This window comes from Triturus cristatus, chromosome 4_2 (genome assembly GCF_964204655.1).
Source record: "Triturus cristatus chromosome 4_2, aTriCri1.1, whole genome shotgun sequence".
NCBI lineage: Eukaryota > Metazoa > Chordata > Amphibia > Caudata > Salamandridae > Triturus > Triturus cristatus.
Window position 1 is genome coordinate 829,813,980 of NC_140586.1, and position 16,444 is coordinate 829,830,423.

A 16,444-nucleotide genomic window follows, 5' to 3' on the forward strand; every position below is an offset into this window, starting at 1 on the left:
CCCACATGCTGAAGAAACAGTGAAGCTAGTGACATGAGCACTTAACTGACCACGAGTTAGAGCACCCGGGCCCTTTTATGTTTTACGTGCACAGCTGTTCTTGTGAAGCTATTGTTTTTAATATAAGCTTAAAAGGGACATCCCGCACCCTCTCTTTCCTGGCTTATGTGTGTGCCACTTACTTTCCCACCATTTCTTCGTTGTAGCATGTTTTCCTGCATTTAGAAATGTGTGTTCCTTGTCTGCTTCTCTTATCAGTTTCTCGCGGCCACAATACTTTTACATAACATCTGCTTGGGTGGAACTCTTTTTTCATAAAGTTTTCCCTCTTTTTGCTTTTTTGTCTTTCAGCAGATACATAGCACCTGGAGAACATGATTTGCCCAAAATCACAGCATGTTTCGCGGCCGAGACTCGAGTAGGGACCCCCAGCTCTCAAGTCAGCAGCTCTGGCTGCTGCACCACATCCTCTCCACTCCTGTGTTACTTGTCCCGAGCGAAGATTGATAAAAACAGCATTTTATTCATCACACAGTCTAAACCGATGCATTACCAAAGCTTGTATTGACAGGGTCACCTGACTGGTGACGCCTGCGTTGTATGTGTGTGGGGTGGTTGTGTGTAGACAATGCCGCTAGGGAGGGGCTGATAAATTAACTGTCCAACAGGCAGGGCCAGACTGGGAACGAAGTGACTTTTCATGGCCTGGTAGATATGGACTGAGGCAACGCAGCGCAAGTCACTGCGTTGCTTCACCCTGCAATAGGGAGGTGTGCCATGGGAATTACGGTGGGTGTTCACCCATGGAATTTGACACAATTTGACACAGTCCCAGACTTACGAGATTTAATAAACCTGGGAATATATCAAAAGCCTACGCCTCACAGGGGAGGTGTAAAGGTGGCGTAACAAGGAGAAACACCTATATTTCTTCTCGTTTTTCATTTTTCTATGTATCCTGCATTCCACAGCACACATCAAAAGAGGAAAACGTCTCTTGTGATTGTTTTTGTGCAGGAATGTGTCCCTTCCTGCACAAAAACAATCATTCTTGCAATGCAGTCACCCTTGCCCCAGGGCATTTAGCCACGTTAAGTAAGGCGAAGCCCCTATTGCCACAGGAACTTCATAAAACGTGATTTTCCGGTGGCAATAGAGCTCGTAAATATGCCCTTAAATGGTCTGAAAGATTTATAACTACAAATAAATATAGGAATGGGAGGAATAAAGACTACAGCTAGATGTAAAGTTCAGCAGAAGAGCCATAAATCTGCTCGTTTTAAGTAACTGCTAGGATAAGAGTGCAGTTGTGGGAAGCCCTTGGTTGGGGGCCGAGAAACATAGGGGCAGTTTTACAGGACCCCTGTGCCACCTGAGTGTCACTTTTTTCACACCCTGGTTGCACACAATGCTGTGCCACATTTACAAGCCCACACAAAGCCACCCTGCGGGGCTTTCCATGGCCTTGTAAATGTGGCCCCTTTCTTGCATTAATCTGCTTTTCATTGATGTTGCTGTGGGTGTTTCCACGCAACACTAATGTATTTGATGCATTCCCATGTCTACAAGGTTTCATAAACCTGGGCATGCATTAGGGGAGGCGTTAAGTGGCGCAACGAGGAGAAATACCTTTATTTCTCCTTGTATTTTGCCCTTTCTATGTGTGCTGCATTCCAAAACACACAAAGAAGGAGGAAAATGCCATCAATAATGGTTTTTGTGCAGGAAGGTGTCCCTTTCTGCAAAACAACAACCATCCCTGCAACACAGGCACCCTTGCACTAGGGTGCAAGGGTGCCTGCCTTGGCGCTCAACAGCCAATTGTGCGCCAGGGCAGAGGATAGCACAAGGATGCGTTGTATTGCTGTAAATACAATGCATCTCTGCACTTTCCTAATGACGCAGCTCGGCGCAGCAAAATGGCTTGCAGCGCCGTACTGAGTCATGCTCCACAGATTTGGAGGAGTTAGACCTCTGTGCATGGCTACAGAAAGATATGTGGGGGATAGGGAGGGAAGTCTAGAGAGGTGTAGATCTCATTGTTTGTTTTGATATCCTCTGAGGCGGAAGCCGGAGAACTATGCCCACAATTGATTTTAAAAATTGTATTTCTTTCGTGTGTTTGATTTTAAAAATATCACGGAGCTCACCTGCACTGAAACGCTGAGTTATTAGCGCTCTCACAGCCCTCCTAGCCCTCCCCTGACACAGCGACCCCAGCGCTGTTGCTGGGAAACGCCCACACCGCCAGCGCGGTCAGAACGCGGAAGCCACGCCCACTGCGAGGCCACGCCCCCTTGACTACAAAACGCTGAAATCAAGCGCGTCGCATTATTGTTTGTTTTGATATCCTCTGAGGCGGAAGCCGGAGGACTGTGCCCACAATTGATTTCAAAAATTGTATTTCTTTCATGTGTTTGATTTTAAAAATATCACGGAGCTCACCTGCACTGAAACGCTGAGTTATTAGCGCTCTCACAGCCCTCCTAGCCCTCCCCTGACACAGCGACCCCAGCGCTGTTGCTGGGAAACGCCCACACCGCCAGCGCGGTCAGAACGCGGAAGCCACGCCCACTGCGAGGCCACGCCCCCTTGACTACAAAACGCTGAAATCAAGCGCGTCGCATTATTGTTTGTTTTGATATCCTCTGAGGCGGAAGCCGGAGGACTGTGCCCACAATTGATTTTAAAAATTGTATTTCTTTCGTGTGTTTGATTTTAAAAATATCACGGAGCTCACCTGCACTGAAACGCTGAGTTATTAGCGCTCTCACAGCCCTCCTAGCCCTCCCCTGACACAGCGACCCCAGCGCTGTTGCTGGGAAACGCCCACACCGCCAGCGCGGTCAGAACGCGGAAGCCACGCCCACTGCGAGGCCACGCCCCCTTGACTACAAAACGCTGAAATCAAGCGCGTCGCATTATTGTTTGTTTTGATATCCTCTGAGGCGGAAGCCGGAGAACTGTGCCCACAATTGATTTTAAAAATTGTATTTCTTTCGTGTGTTTGATTTTAAAAATATCACGGAGCTCACCTGCACTGAAACGCTGAGTTATTAGCGCTCTCACAGCCCTCCTAGCCCTCCCCTGACACAGCGACCCCAGAGCTGTTGCTGGGAAACGCCCACACCGCCAGCGCGGTCAGAACGCGGAAGCCACGCCCACTGCGAGGCCACGCCCTTATCACCAATTACAAATGTGCCGGTCATACCAGCGCAGCGGACGAGCGCAGCGGGAGTGCCGTTTGCGCGCCGAAGGCGCGCCTAAGGCAAGCCCGTCTGCGCCCGTCCGCGCACGACCGGGCCTAGGGCCACAATCCCTGCCGGATACAGCTGCCCCTAAGGTAAGCTACTCACGTCGGGAGCTACTAAGCCTCAGACCCCCCACCTCCCCTTGTGAATACATTCATGACCTAAATGGACCTTTCATCCGCTGTTCCCTCTGCAAGCCAGTCCAGCTCAAACTACCTATAAAACCTCACAAGCCCGCTGCCCTGAAACTGGCATCGTTAAACTGCCGATCGCTCCCTAAACACGCGACGCAGATTAACCACCTTATAGAAGACCAGGAGATTGACATCCTCTTCCTCACGGAAACCTGGCTCGCCCCACATTCGGAGTCAGACATGGTGCTAGCTACCCCACCGGGCTTCCTCATTCAGTCCCTACCCCGCCCCTTAGGCCGAGGTGGTGGTGTTGCCATCATTCACCGGGACTACCTTCACTGCAAATCCGGTGATGCGCAGATCCCTGACTCTGAAAGCCTGCAATTTACAATCAAGCTAGACCCGACCAACTCACTGACAGGAGTCCTTGTTTACCGCCCTCCCGGGAATCCAGGCCCTTTCGCTAGCTCTCTCCTGGACACTGTAGCGACCCAGGCCCACTCCATATCAAATTTCCTGATCGTAGGGGATCTAAACATCCATCTTGATGACCCCACCGACCCGGCAGCAGCTGACCTGATCTCCGATCTGGCAGCACTTGACATCCACCTCCTTAATTCTGGAGCCACTCATACTAAGGGTCACCTGCTGGACCCGGTGTTCACTAGCACCCCTTCGATGCAAGTGAAGGAGGCCTCTCCCTTACCCTGGACAGACCATTTCTTAGTCTCCTTCCTACTACCAGGATCTTTCAGGAAACCTCAAAAACCGCCTACCTACATCAGGGACAGGACCTGGTCCAGACTTCCCACCGAAGAATGGGCCAGGAATCTTAAAAACACCATCCCTGCACACGCAGAAGACCCGGCTGTCGCCGACAGTAATTTCAGAGAGTGGATCACCACCTCCCTGGACTCCGTACTCCCACTAAGAACCAGGGAGGACAAAAACGGAAAACCCGGGTCCGCCCCGTGGTATACCTCGACTACTCCGTAAAAACTGTAAAAGAGCCGAACGGCTTTGGAGGAAAGACTGGCAGCACACCAGCAAGGAAGCATACCATAATACAGTCAGACTCTACAAAGATGCCATCAGGCACGCCAAAGCTTCCCATTATGACACGCGGATAACAGAATCCTCCAATTCGGCCAGGGAATCCTTCCTAATTGTAAAGGAGCTGCTTAAAGTACCTAACTCTCCTTCCTCCAGTTCCCCCCCGGTGGACCGAAGTAATGATCTAGCCACCTATTTCGACGACAAAATCGCCCGTATTCTAGCTTCCCTCCCCTCTCCTGGTCCCGCCAGCCATTTGGACAATCCTCCACCTCCCAGCCAGACCGAAAGTAATCCCCGCCCTCAACTTGCGACATTCAGGCCAGTAACATGCGTAGAGGTAGAACGAACCATGACCAAAATGAGAAGCGGATCACCTCTGGATCCGGCTCCCATTAGATTCCTCAAAACCGTGGCCCCTGTCATCGTCCCCACGGTCATGGAGCTCATTAACAGCTCACTTGCCCAGGGATCTGTTCCTGCCAGCTGGAAGAGCGCGGTGGTAAAAGCACTCCTTAAAAAACCCCAGCTCGATCCAGCAGATATGGCAAGCTACCGACCAATATCACTCCTCCCGGCAATCAGCAAGGTAGCTGAGAAACTGGTCAACGGACAATTGTCCCAGTTCTTTGAAACAAACAACGTCCTACGGGAATCCCAAACTGGATTTCGCCCGGGTCATGGCACAGATACTGCCCTCCTCGCCGTCATCGAGGAGGCAAGGCGCATACTGGATTCAGGAGGGTCAGTGGCAGTGATCCTCCTGGATCTCAGCGCAGCCTTCGACACAGTCAACCATCGTGTCCTTCTCCATCGACTCGCGGCAGCAGGGATCACCGGGACGGCACTCAGCTGGATAGATTCCTTCCTCACCGGACGCACGTTCCAGGTATGGGACGGCAATTACCACTCATCCACCCTCCCCCTCACAAGCGGGGTCCCTCAGGGATCTTCCCTGAGCCCGACGCTTTTTAATGCATATATGGCCCCTCTTGAAGACGTGGTGACACCATTTGACATAAAAATGGTAAGCTACGCTGATGACACTCAACTGGTCGTCTCCTTATCCCAACTAGTCGACCACCCAGAGAACCTGGCTAACTGTCTCACACAAATCCACAGCTGGATGAGTGATTCATCATTAAAATTAAATGGGTCTAAGACTGAAGTGATGCTCCTGGGAAAACAATGGGCGACCATCCCCCCAACAGTCTGGCCTGACGTGTTCGGAGAAATCCCCTCCCCGAAGCATGAAATCAAGACCCTTGGAGTATGGCTCGAACCTGAGCTCACCATGAAGACGCAAGCGGCCAAAACTGCCGGCACCTGTTTTGGGCTCATGCGCACTACCCGTAAGATTCTCCCCTTACTACCACCTGCTTCCAGGAAACTCCTTATCCAGGGACTAGTATTGTCCCGTCTGGATTATAGCAATATGGTCTACCTGGGAGCCCCAGAGGCCACCCTGACGAGACTGCAGCGGACACAGAACGCTGCGGCACGTCTGCTCATGAACCTTCCCTCGAGAGTGTCAGCAAAACCAGCCCTTAAGGCCCTGCACTGGCTCCCTGTGCGCCAAAGGGTGGAATTCAAAGCCATGTGCACGACACACAAACTGATCAACGGATCTGGCCCTGCGATCCTCAGCAGCTTGGTCACCCCCTACAAAGCATCCAGATCCCTCCGTTCGGAGAATGAGCACTTAGCCAACATCCCCAAATTCAAAAGGACACGCACAGGAGGACGACGATTCTCGGTTCAAGCGGCCACGGGATGGAACTCCCTCCCACGCACCCTCAGACTGGAATCCAGTTACCTGGTTTTTCGCAAAAAACTGAAAACGCACCTATTCCCGAAATAAATGTCCCTCCTCCCTTCCCTTCCCTCAATGGATAACAACCTTCTTACAGCGCGGGGATGCCCTTGGGTCACCAGGCGCTATACAAATCGCTAAATAAATAATAATAAATAAAAGATACCGTGGTGAAATTGAGCAGATCTGTAAAATGACCACTGCATCAACTACTTCACAAGAGTGGAATTGTTATAGTCTAGTCTGAAGCAAGGAGGATTCTCAAGTGTTACTGAATTATAAATACATATGTACATTAAAAAGGCATCCTCCGAAGGATATGTGGAATTAATAAACCATCATTCATGATATGGAAAGACATTAGCATCTTGACATAATGTTTTTCCTCATCATCAGAGTCACAAACGAAAAACACTGTAAACACTAAGAAATAGCTGTTTTAATTACGTCTCCTTTGATGTTCATGGGTATTGTCGAGAAGTTAGTAAGTAAATATAAAAGTCTATTTTACTTTCACCCGGATATCATAATTTCCTGTAATCTTATAATAAACCTCAATTGAGCCTATAAACCTGGCATGAAATAAACATTTTCATTTTAGATGTGTGTGTGTGTCTCTGGCTGTATGTGAGTATGAGGAGTGATACATAAGAGTGTGAAAATGGGTGGCTGATATGAACGAGTGTGAATTAGGAAGTGTAGAATTAATGAATGAAAGTCGGGTGTACGTATCGACTGAAAGCTGTGAGTATGGATTGATGAATTTATGAGTGCCGATACATAGACAAATACTTTTGTGGAAGGATGAAAGATTGAATGTGAGAAAGGATAACTGAATGTGTGAGTGATTGATTGTACGAATGAAGTATGAATAAATAAATGGATGAAAGAATGATGGGCTGAATGAATAGAGGAATGAGTGTGAGGATGGGCAGATGAGGAAGTGTTGAGGTGATAGATTTGTGAATCATTCTAGGATGACTTAGGGTGGCAAAATGATTTGTGAATGCCCGGATCAATGAGTGTGAGGATGTATGGGGGCATGCACATGTGAGAATGTGTCAAGATGGCCCTGGTGCCATTTTACTGGGCCCATGTTCTGTTTCCCTGAGTTTTTGTAACATTTGTGTTAACCTAGTGTTAGAGTAATGAAAAATAACAGGACCATCAGCTGGACTTGTGTCTTAAAGCATGGTCCAGCTTAAGACCACTTTCACCTATGAGACGGCCCTTGTGTGATCCTCAGTGCACTATAGCTCGAAATACCAGTTGCACAAACTCTAGTGAGGACCAAGGGGCTGGAAGTAGTCTAACCCTCACTTGGACTTCATCGAAATGGAGATACTTTGAATTTCCTTCCATGTAAATATCTGTAAAGAAAAAAAAACCTTTGAGGAACAAAGTCCTGAGCAAATGCGTCATGGTCGTCTCTGAATGGGTGGCTGATGCTCCGAGCTGGTAGATGGCTGAGAGTGGAACCCTGTTGCAACCTGGCTTCCTATTCCAGAACGAAACATACATATGTTGTGGAAAAGTGCTCTGGTCCTAGCCTAGCAACAGGGTTCCATGAGCATGGAGGGAGGGAGGCTGGAAGAACCAGCAGCCATCGCTGTCCAAGATGCACACTCAAGCCATACACTATATCCAAATCTCCTCTCCCCTCCGGCCTTATATTTGAGACCCCAACTCCACAGATGGTTGAACACCATCCCTCCATGACAGGCGCCCCCATCATCCCCTGTGACTATGGAAAACTCTGCTCTAATTATGAGTCGCAGTGACCGGCTGTTGTTAGGCCATTGAAAACAAACATATGGCAAACAACATAATCGTGGGTAACACACTAGCGTGATTCTTAAACAGCCCACCCCCCTTACCGCAGGTGGCTAGTTTGCACTTTCATGTAAGGCTGCATGGCTTGTGTGGGGTCTAGGGTCACTTCAGTGGTCCTGGCTGCTGTGCATTTCCACAACATGAGACGTGCAGCAACTCAACCCAAGGCAGCACACATCCAGCTCTTCATCCCCTCACCTGACCCAAAGGCAGGACTCTGAAGAATGGAAACATATTGACAATACCCACACCTTGTCCCACAAACTTGTGGAATAGAGCACTTGTCCCAAATTTTGCAGATGTTCAGTAGCACCTCACCTCCTTAATATTGGAGCATGTGATGGTATCATGGCCCACCTGTGCCAGAGACATCCCCTTACAAGAAAGGCAGAATATAGTACCCTCTACCCAAACATGCAGTCGTAACTACTACCCCCATCACAATGGCAAACACATTCAACCACTACTCGACTAAAAGCCACATTTATTCTCACCTTTCTCTCACAGGCACCGCTACAACCAGGACCCCTGCATGCCAGAACGCCATCTCGACAGCTACTGAAATCACATACGCTCTGAAAATAGATAGCAGAGATGCATTGGTCTGAACAGGGCATGTGCTGTAGCTGTTCATTTCCACTTTGCCATGAAAGGGCACAGTGGCAAGACTTTATTGTTAAAACATGATTCCGTCGCCATCTCCCAGTTCCAGCCTGTCTTTGAATCTATATTACTGCAGAAGTACTTGACATTGTGGTTGCTTCAAACACATTGCCCCCTGCTGGTGAGATCTTTGTTTACCTGACATGATGACTAGGCTGCCCTCCCTCCACCAAACTACCCCCCCCCCCCACGACTATTGATCCAGGGAAAGAGGCGGGGGCGCGGGCTGCGCCTGCTCTTCTCATCATAGCTGCCAAGGTTTCAGATTGCTGATGTGTGACATTTCCATATTTTAAATGTAATTATGAGTGACATTCAACGACTATGGGTGACACTTTCTCCCGAGAAAAATCAAGCAATGAAGAGGAGGGAAACGTATAAATATCAGAATTTACACCTATTTGAGCAACGAGAAACTATAAGATCATCTTAAAACTGCTGCTTAGCTCCAGAAATGGAAGGGCACTGTGGGACCCGACTGTACCAAACAGGATGTGAGAGGCCCCATCGCGCATGATCTCAGTTGCCCGCTGATAAAGTATGATAATTACTCAGTCTTGCTTTCAGTCTGCAGCTGCCTGGTGTTCTGGAGGGCACCAGAGTATTCTGCACATGGAAGCCTCTTGCACTCAACTCTCGAAGAAAAGCTTAGGAGAGTCCTGATTGAATGCACCCCCGGCAGTGTCAGTATCAAGTGCTGTGCCTTGTGTCAACATAGGGGCATATCAACAAGGGCTTTATCTCTGCTTTTTTGGCTTTAAAAGCCAAAAAAGCAGAGATAAAACTAGCACCCTATCAACAACAGGGTGCTAACATGCAAATTTGCATGTTAGCACCCTTTTACTCTACGCTTCCCCTTGCATCTCTAATGAGATGCAAAGGGGGCGTTCCAGAGTAAAATAATAGGAGAAATGTCGCTAAGCGACATTTCTCCTATTATCAAGAATGTCGCTAACCCTGTTAGAGACAAAAAAAGCAGCGCTAACCGCGGTTAACGCTGCTTTTTTACGTCTGCTAATTTTCAGACTTAGCCATGATATCCTATGGAAGGAGGATATCATGGCTAAGTTTGCCTGTCCCTATCAACAAGGTAACGTGTGATTATCGCTGGGTTTCCAGCGATAATCTCACGTTAGCCTGTTAGCGTGTAGATTTTTATCGCTATTGAGATAAGCGTTGCTAATAGCACGCTATCTCAGCGATAAAAATTCACGCTAGCCGGCGATAATTATCCTCACGCTAAGAGCGCTGAGCGATAATTATCGCCGGTTGTTGTTGATATACCCCATAGTGAGTGAGGTCAGCACAAGGCCTGTTTCGCCGATCACGCATGACCAAGCAGTTCATGCCTCCTGCTGGTTCGTATCAACAACCTTGTGGCCTGTTCTATTGTCTTGCGATGTTGAAGTGCTTTCATGTCCGTCCATGTAAAGCCAAAAGGGTGACGCATGGCGCCCCCAGCTGCTGCACTGCTCAAGTGAGGAACTTTTCCTCTTAAAGTAAACCACATTTTTTTCACTCTTAAACAAAGTAATCCATAGTAATCCCAAGCTTTTAACTGTCAAGTAATCCTTGTACTCCATATTTATTCGATCACTCCAGAGACAGGTAGGTGGTAATAGAATGCTTTATTCCGCATTTTCAGATGCCATATGCAACCAATCCAAGCTTAAACATAGACACGTGCTGTCAACCCTCCTTCGAGCCAACAAAGTGATAGCCCAATGCATTTCGAACTTTTAGTTCTTCGTCAGGGGTACTGCAATAGATCAGAAAAAGGTACATAAACACCACGCTTCATGCCTGCAACTCATAAAATCAGGAAGGACCATGCTGACGTCTGACCGTGATCTGCCTCAGTACCCCAGTGTTCATATTAACAAAAATGCATGAAATACCTAAAAAATTATAATGTGCTTAATACATGTAAATCATAATGTCAACCACCATTGATCTTCCCAGATTCTCACAAAACCCCTTTCCTTATTCCCCCACGTGAATGCGAGTGCTCAAAATTCAATGCTCGGTTAAATAAAATACTTGGTTAAATAAAATGCTAAATCCCACGAAATCTGTTCTCAAACTTTTCCGTAATGTTCAGAAAAAAACGAAATCTATTCTTTTACCTAATGTAGCTGCAACCGGTAGTTTGCAGTGTACGTGCCTTCCTCTGTGTTCAAAGAATCATTAACTTCCCTCCCACACAAAACTTCTCTTAACACCTGTTTGCCCACGTTCCCTCATTTAATCTCTAATTGAAAAAATGTCACATGACCTGTTTAGTCCTGTGTTACGCTCTAAAATGATGCCGACCGTTCCCATAATGCACTGAACCTAACTATTCCAAACTGTGAACCCAATTAAGTGAAAAGCAGATAAAAATGAGTGATGGTAAACAGAAACGAATCTATATAAACAAGTGCATGTGGAGTAACCCATGAATTTATGTGAAATCTGTCAAAATACATAAAGTTTAACGAAAAAAACATTCTAATGCAATGCTTTTAAATCCACTGTTTTAAACCAAACGTAGGGGCAGATTTATGTTCCCTGGCGCATCCCTGCAAATCAGCATGGATGCGCCAGAGAAGATGCGTCACGCAAGTTTACCCTGGCGCCACAATAGATGCGCCGCATTTACAATGCAGCGCATCGTGGCGCAAGGATAAACAGATGCGTGACGCATCTGATGGCGGAAGGGCGGCGCATTGCTACAGTTGTGTCGCAAGCGCGACGCAGCTCTAGCAAGGCTCGGGGGTGCCCTATCGGTACAATGCTGCGTCAATCCTTACGCCTGCTTCAAGCAGGCGCAGGGATTTGACGCAGCATGGCCGGAGAAGTGACTGAGTGAAATCTTGTAGATTTCACTCAGCCACTTTTCGGAGGCGTTCCTGCACCGGAACGCCCCCACCTGCCCTGGAACGCCCACATGTGGCGCAGGGCTTAACAACGTGACGCATCTCCCAGATGCGTCACGTTGTAAATACCCCGCACCATGGCGCAGGATTTGCGCCGCTGCTGCGTCACAAAAGTGACGCAACGGCGGCGCAAAAGTGGCGCAAGTGCAACATAAATCTGCCCCAAAGTCCATAATTTATGAAGTGGCCCTCGAGCTGTCCATGCTCCTTTCTCTCGGTTCAAAAAATATGCAGTGAAACCATGATGATCCATTCACTGATTCACTCAAAGTCATCAGATATTCAGCTGTCCCAGAAGTGATATTTTACAATAACACATATTTCTTAAATAGACTGTAAACAGGGTGCAATCTCACGTGTCGGACAGTAGAAAGTTGCGAAGCAAATGTAGAAAGGCAGGTGCACTCCTTTTCATAGAGAATAGAATTCTTTGAAAATCTTCCAGGGACATTATGCCACCTTGTCACATCAACATTTGATTTGTATTAACCTGATATGAAATGGTTTCGGCCCTTTTTTCTTCTTTATTAACGAGCCATTTCCTCAAATGTATATATTTATGATTCATTCTTGTTGGCGTTTTTCAATACACGCATATGCTTAGAATGAAACATTGCTTTTAATATGTACAGCACCTTATGCATACCAATGGGTTTGTATTGCATTTTTAGGACATATGTTTTTAGATATGTTTTAGCATGTTTTCGGTTATCATGCGATATTCTCTTTTAGACAAGTTTAGTATGTTTAGGATTTAGTAATGTCGTTCATACGAAACTGGAGTGGGTGTTGTGTGTAGATTTAGATTCCGTATATAGGTTTCCCGATTTATGCCCTTATATAGGTACAATTCATATTGCCCTTATTTAGATATAGAAAATCCAGCCCTTATTTAGGCATTGTTCATGCTAACCAAATACAGGCATGGTCTCCTACATCCGTCCATCCCCGTCACAACGAGTTCTTGGAAAACCGGACTCTTAAGCCTTTAGGAATTTCCCTTGCTTTGATATTGATTTCTCAGAGAACTCATTAAGTATGCATGAACATCTATTCCTTAGGGGTTCATTCATGACGTTCCGATGCCCGACTTTTACGTCAATACAGGCCTTCCTAAACACCTTCAAGGTATAAATATACTTTCACTTGCCCTGGCAAACCACGGTTCTGGCACGATCCAGCTCGACTACCTACTTGCGGTTTGCCACGGCAAGTTCGGAAGGGAATTGAGTTCCAGCCTGACGCACTGACCAGACACTGTCATCCTCTTCGCAGAGAATCCAGCTCTTGCGGGGTGTTAGATATCGAGTCCCGGAAAAAAGATTCCAACCTCGCACATTCTAAGGTATGGAGCAGACCAGAACTTAGAGAAACTTTTGGCAACTCTTGGCAAAACTAAAACTATTGCCATAGAAGCCCAGGTTCTGGTGTGAACCTGGGCTTCTATGGGAATTCACAAGGGCATATTATCAAGCCCATTATCGCCGATTCAGGACCAGTTTCCTGCCGCTAAAGCGGTGATAATGTTATCGCCGTTCCTTGATAATATGGCCCCACGTGCTGCTCACTGAAGAGACATGTATGTCTCAGTGACCCACAGGGTCAAGTTCAGTACTGTTGTTAATAGCGCTCAATCTGCCATCAGTGTTGCATTGCAGTCTCTCCCAGTAGCTCAGGGTATGATTTGCCAAGCGCTTCCACCACAGACAAGAGGCCTATTCAAACTCAAACATCTCATAAATTCAAAGCACCACTTTGTGTAGCAAGCGCTGCCCTTTGTAGAAACTGCTGAGCTCACGCACTAAATAACATGTACAATTTAGCCCATTAGAGTGACAATTTGGCAGGCAGGGTAGGTCTGTGACCTGGGCCATTGTGTCCAGAAGGGGCCTGCTCTAAGAGGTCCCTCGCTACATCCCCGGGTCCGCACTGGCTTATCGGTATGAAAAACAATAGAACATGAGGTGAAGGAAACACCTGCCAGGTCGACCCAGCAGATGAATGGGAGTTTATGTATTACATTTCTAGTTAAAGTGCCCGCCCTGAAATAATAAAAATACATTAAATATGTACTTATCAATGCTTCTTCATCCTCTGCTCCTGGCTGACCCATTACCAGGCCGGGCTCCAAAGTCCCGGTGTTGGCATCCGTTGCACACGTCAGAGACCTGGCGTCACATTACAGAAGTGCCTTCTGCTTGTGCACGGTTTTACACCACGTGGCACTTTGCACCATCCTTCTGTCATAACAAGCACTTGTGAGGAGTTGAGGAAGATAGCACAGGTGCACCTAGTTGTATACTAAAACAGAAGTGCTCTCACCCGGCCACTCCCATCATGCTGACATCACTCTCCTCGTGTGTGCCTCGAGGGCGAGCAATAGCCCTCGCCCCCGGCCAACACATGTGCAGGAGGACTTGTCTCTGACCTCACCCCTACCTTTAAAAAAAAAAACACTATAATTTGTATTGGAATTAGCATGAAGCAGTGAGCGCTTAATTTAAAGTTGCTCCACATGGTGTACATTCTCTCTCTTCTCCCGGATGCTAGTAGGGCAACGCCCCTTGCGCCCATCTAAAACCAGCCACTACTGGTTGTTGCTGGCCCTTTGTATTTCACCAGCACTGTGCGTGTGTGTCCTCGAAACCGCCAGTTTAATTTGCCTTTGCAGCAAGATAGCAGCTGCAGTTGCTCCTCAGGCAGGTGGACATCGGTCTACATGGCATTCATGGACCTGACGGCCGCGTTCGACTACTACATGGCATTCATGGACCTGGCGGCCGCGTTCGACTGTGTGGTCCATGCAAAGCTATGGAATATAATGGAAATGATGGGGGTTGACCAAGCCATATTAAACTTCATTAGACAACTGTATCTAAAAGCCACGGCATCAGTCCGCAATACAAAGAATGGAGATTGTACGCGCCCATTTAAAATTGCCAGGGGAGTAAGGCAGGGCTGCTTCCTTGCCCCATTCCTCTTCTCCATATATACAAATGGAGTTGAGGAAGCACTTAACGTGGCCACTCGGGACGTCCCTGTCTTTGATTCCCAACCACTACCAATACTGGCTTACGCAGACGACGCGGTGTTAATTGCCAGAACAGGGCTTGGCCTACAACGCCTGATAACTGCATATGTCTCCTTCATAGATTCATTACAATTGAAGGTAAATCAAACCAAGTCCTTTGTAATAATAGCTGGGGCCAATAAAAGAGACAAAACGCCGTATCTGCATGCGGAGACTGAAAGACTAAAGGTGGTGGACTCCTTTCCCTATTTGAGGGTTCTCTTTGATAAAGACCTATCATGGTCAAAGTTGGTGGAAGGAAGGAAGCTGGTAATGGAGAGAGGTACCGCAGCTGTTAAATCTTTTGCCCAAAGACTGGGCGCAAGACCTTAACTACCAATAAAAACGTCTACCAGGCTAAAGTAAAGGCAGAAGCAACTTACGGGGCTGGTATGTGGGGTGTGGTAGCGCCAACATCACTGCAAACCACCGGAAAAAAAACTCTTTAAAATCCATAGTGGGCCTCCCTCTCTCCTCCTCAAATTGTATTTTACATTTGGAATTAGGATTGCCCTACATCTTATACTCAATACATCTAGCCCTAATCCTTCTATGGCATTCAATTTGGCGGAGAGACGGAGTGACACTTACACAAACAATAATAAAGAGTTGCTTAAGAATGGACAAGTGGAAGATGTTTAGGTGGCTCAGCTATGTGGAGTCAGCACTAAAGGAGATTGGCCTCCCTGAACTGTTTAAGGACCCACTGGCTTGTAGAAAAGATTCCAAACAAAAGGTCACTAACATGTTCTCACTGAAGTCTGAGTATAAGCGAAAGGAATATCATAGAGAGAAATCCGCGGTCTATATATACCGCCAAAACCCTTCACTAATGGAGGGGGGGGTATTCCTATTTAGTAAATGTCACCAGGCCACAACATAGATTTATATTATTGAGGTTCCGCATGAACATGATCCCTTTGATGTTAGGTTATCCTGAAAAAACATATAACCACTTGGATTTAAGTGTGTGTCCATGTGATGAGCTCTCACCACAAACTGAATTGCACTTAGTTTTATTTTGCAGGCTCTATGAGAAAGAAAGGAATGACTACCTTAAACCAATTCTAAAGCAAGGGAATTTTAACCAATATACAAATAAATATTCAAAAAGAGGGTCAAAGGGAAAATATTTATAGACCAAATAGTAGTCTGTTCCCCTACCTAAACTAATCACACAAAAAGAAGAAAACTATGGTCTCTAAGGAAATATCTAAGTCAGCAAGAAAATACTAAATAGAATGAAAAAAGTATTTTAGGGAAACATTGGAGTCCCATCACCCACCGAGGTGGCTTGCTTCATCATTTGGTATATCCACTCCACTGCACGCCCTTATTAGATCAAGGGGCTGCAAACTTCTCTAAAGTAGAAGGGAGTTGAAACAGATGTTTCCATCAGTGTGATATCAAAATGAGGAGATCGTGAGAATATTCAGAAGGGTGATGGTTGCAGTGCTATTGTGATTGCGTGAAAATCAAGTGATGTTAAAATTGGCTTACAGGATACTGACCAATTTTACACTGCTTGCAAAACCAGTCAAGTAGACAATAAATACGAGACAAATGAAAAGAAGTTATTTATGGCAATTATGACTCCAACAGTAGCCAATAACTTATCTATCGTATTGCAATATCTCTATTAGCAGATACTTTATAGTGTAACCCAAGGTATATCATCGTTTAACCCCTGAGCGGATGCCAGGTGAGGT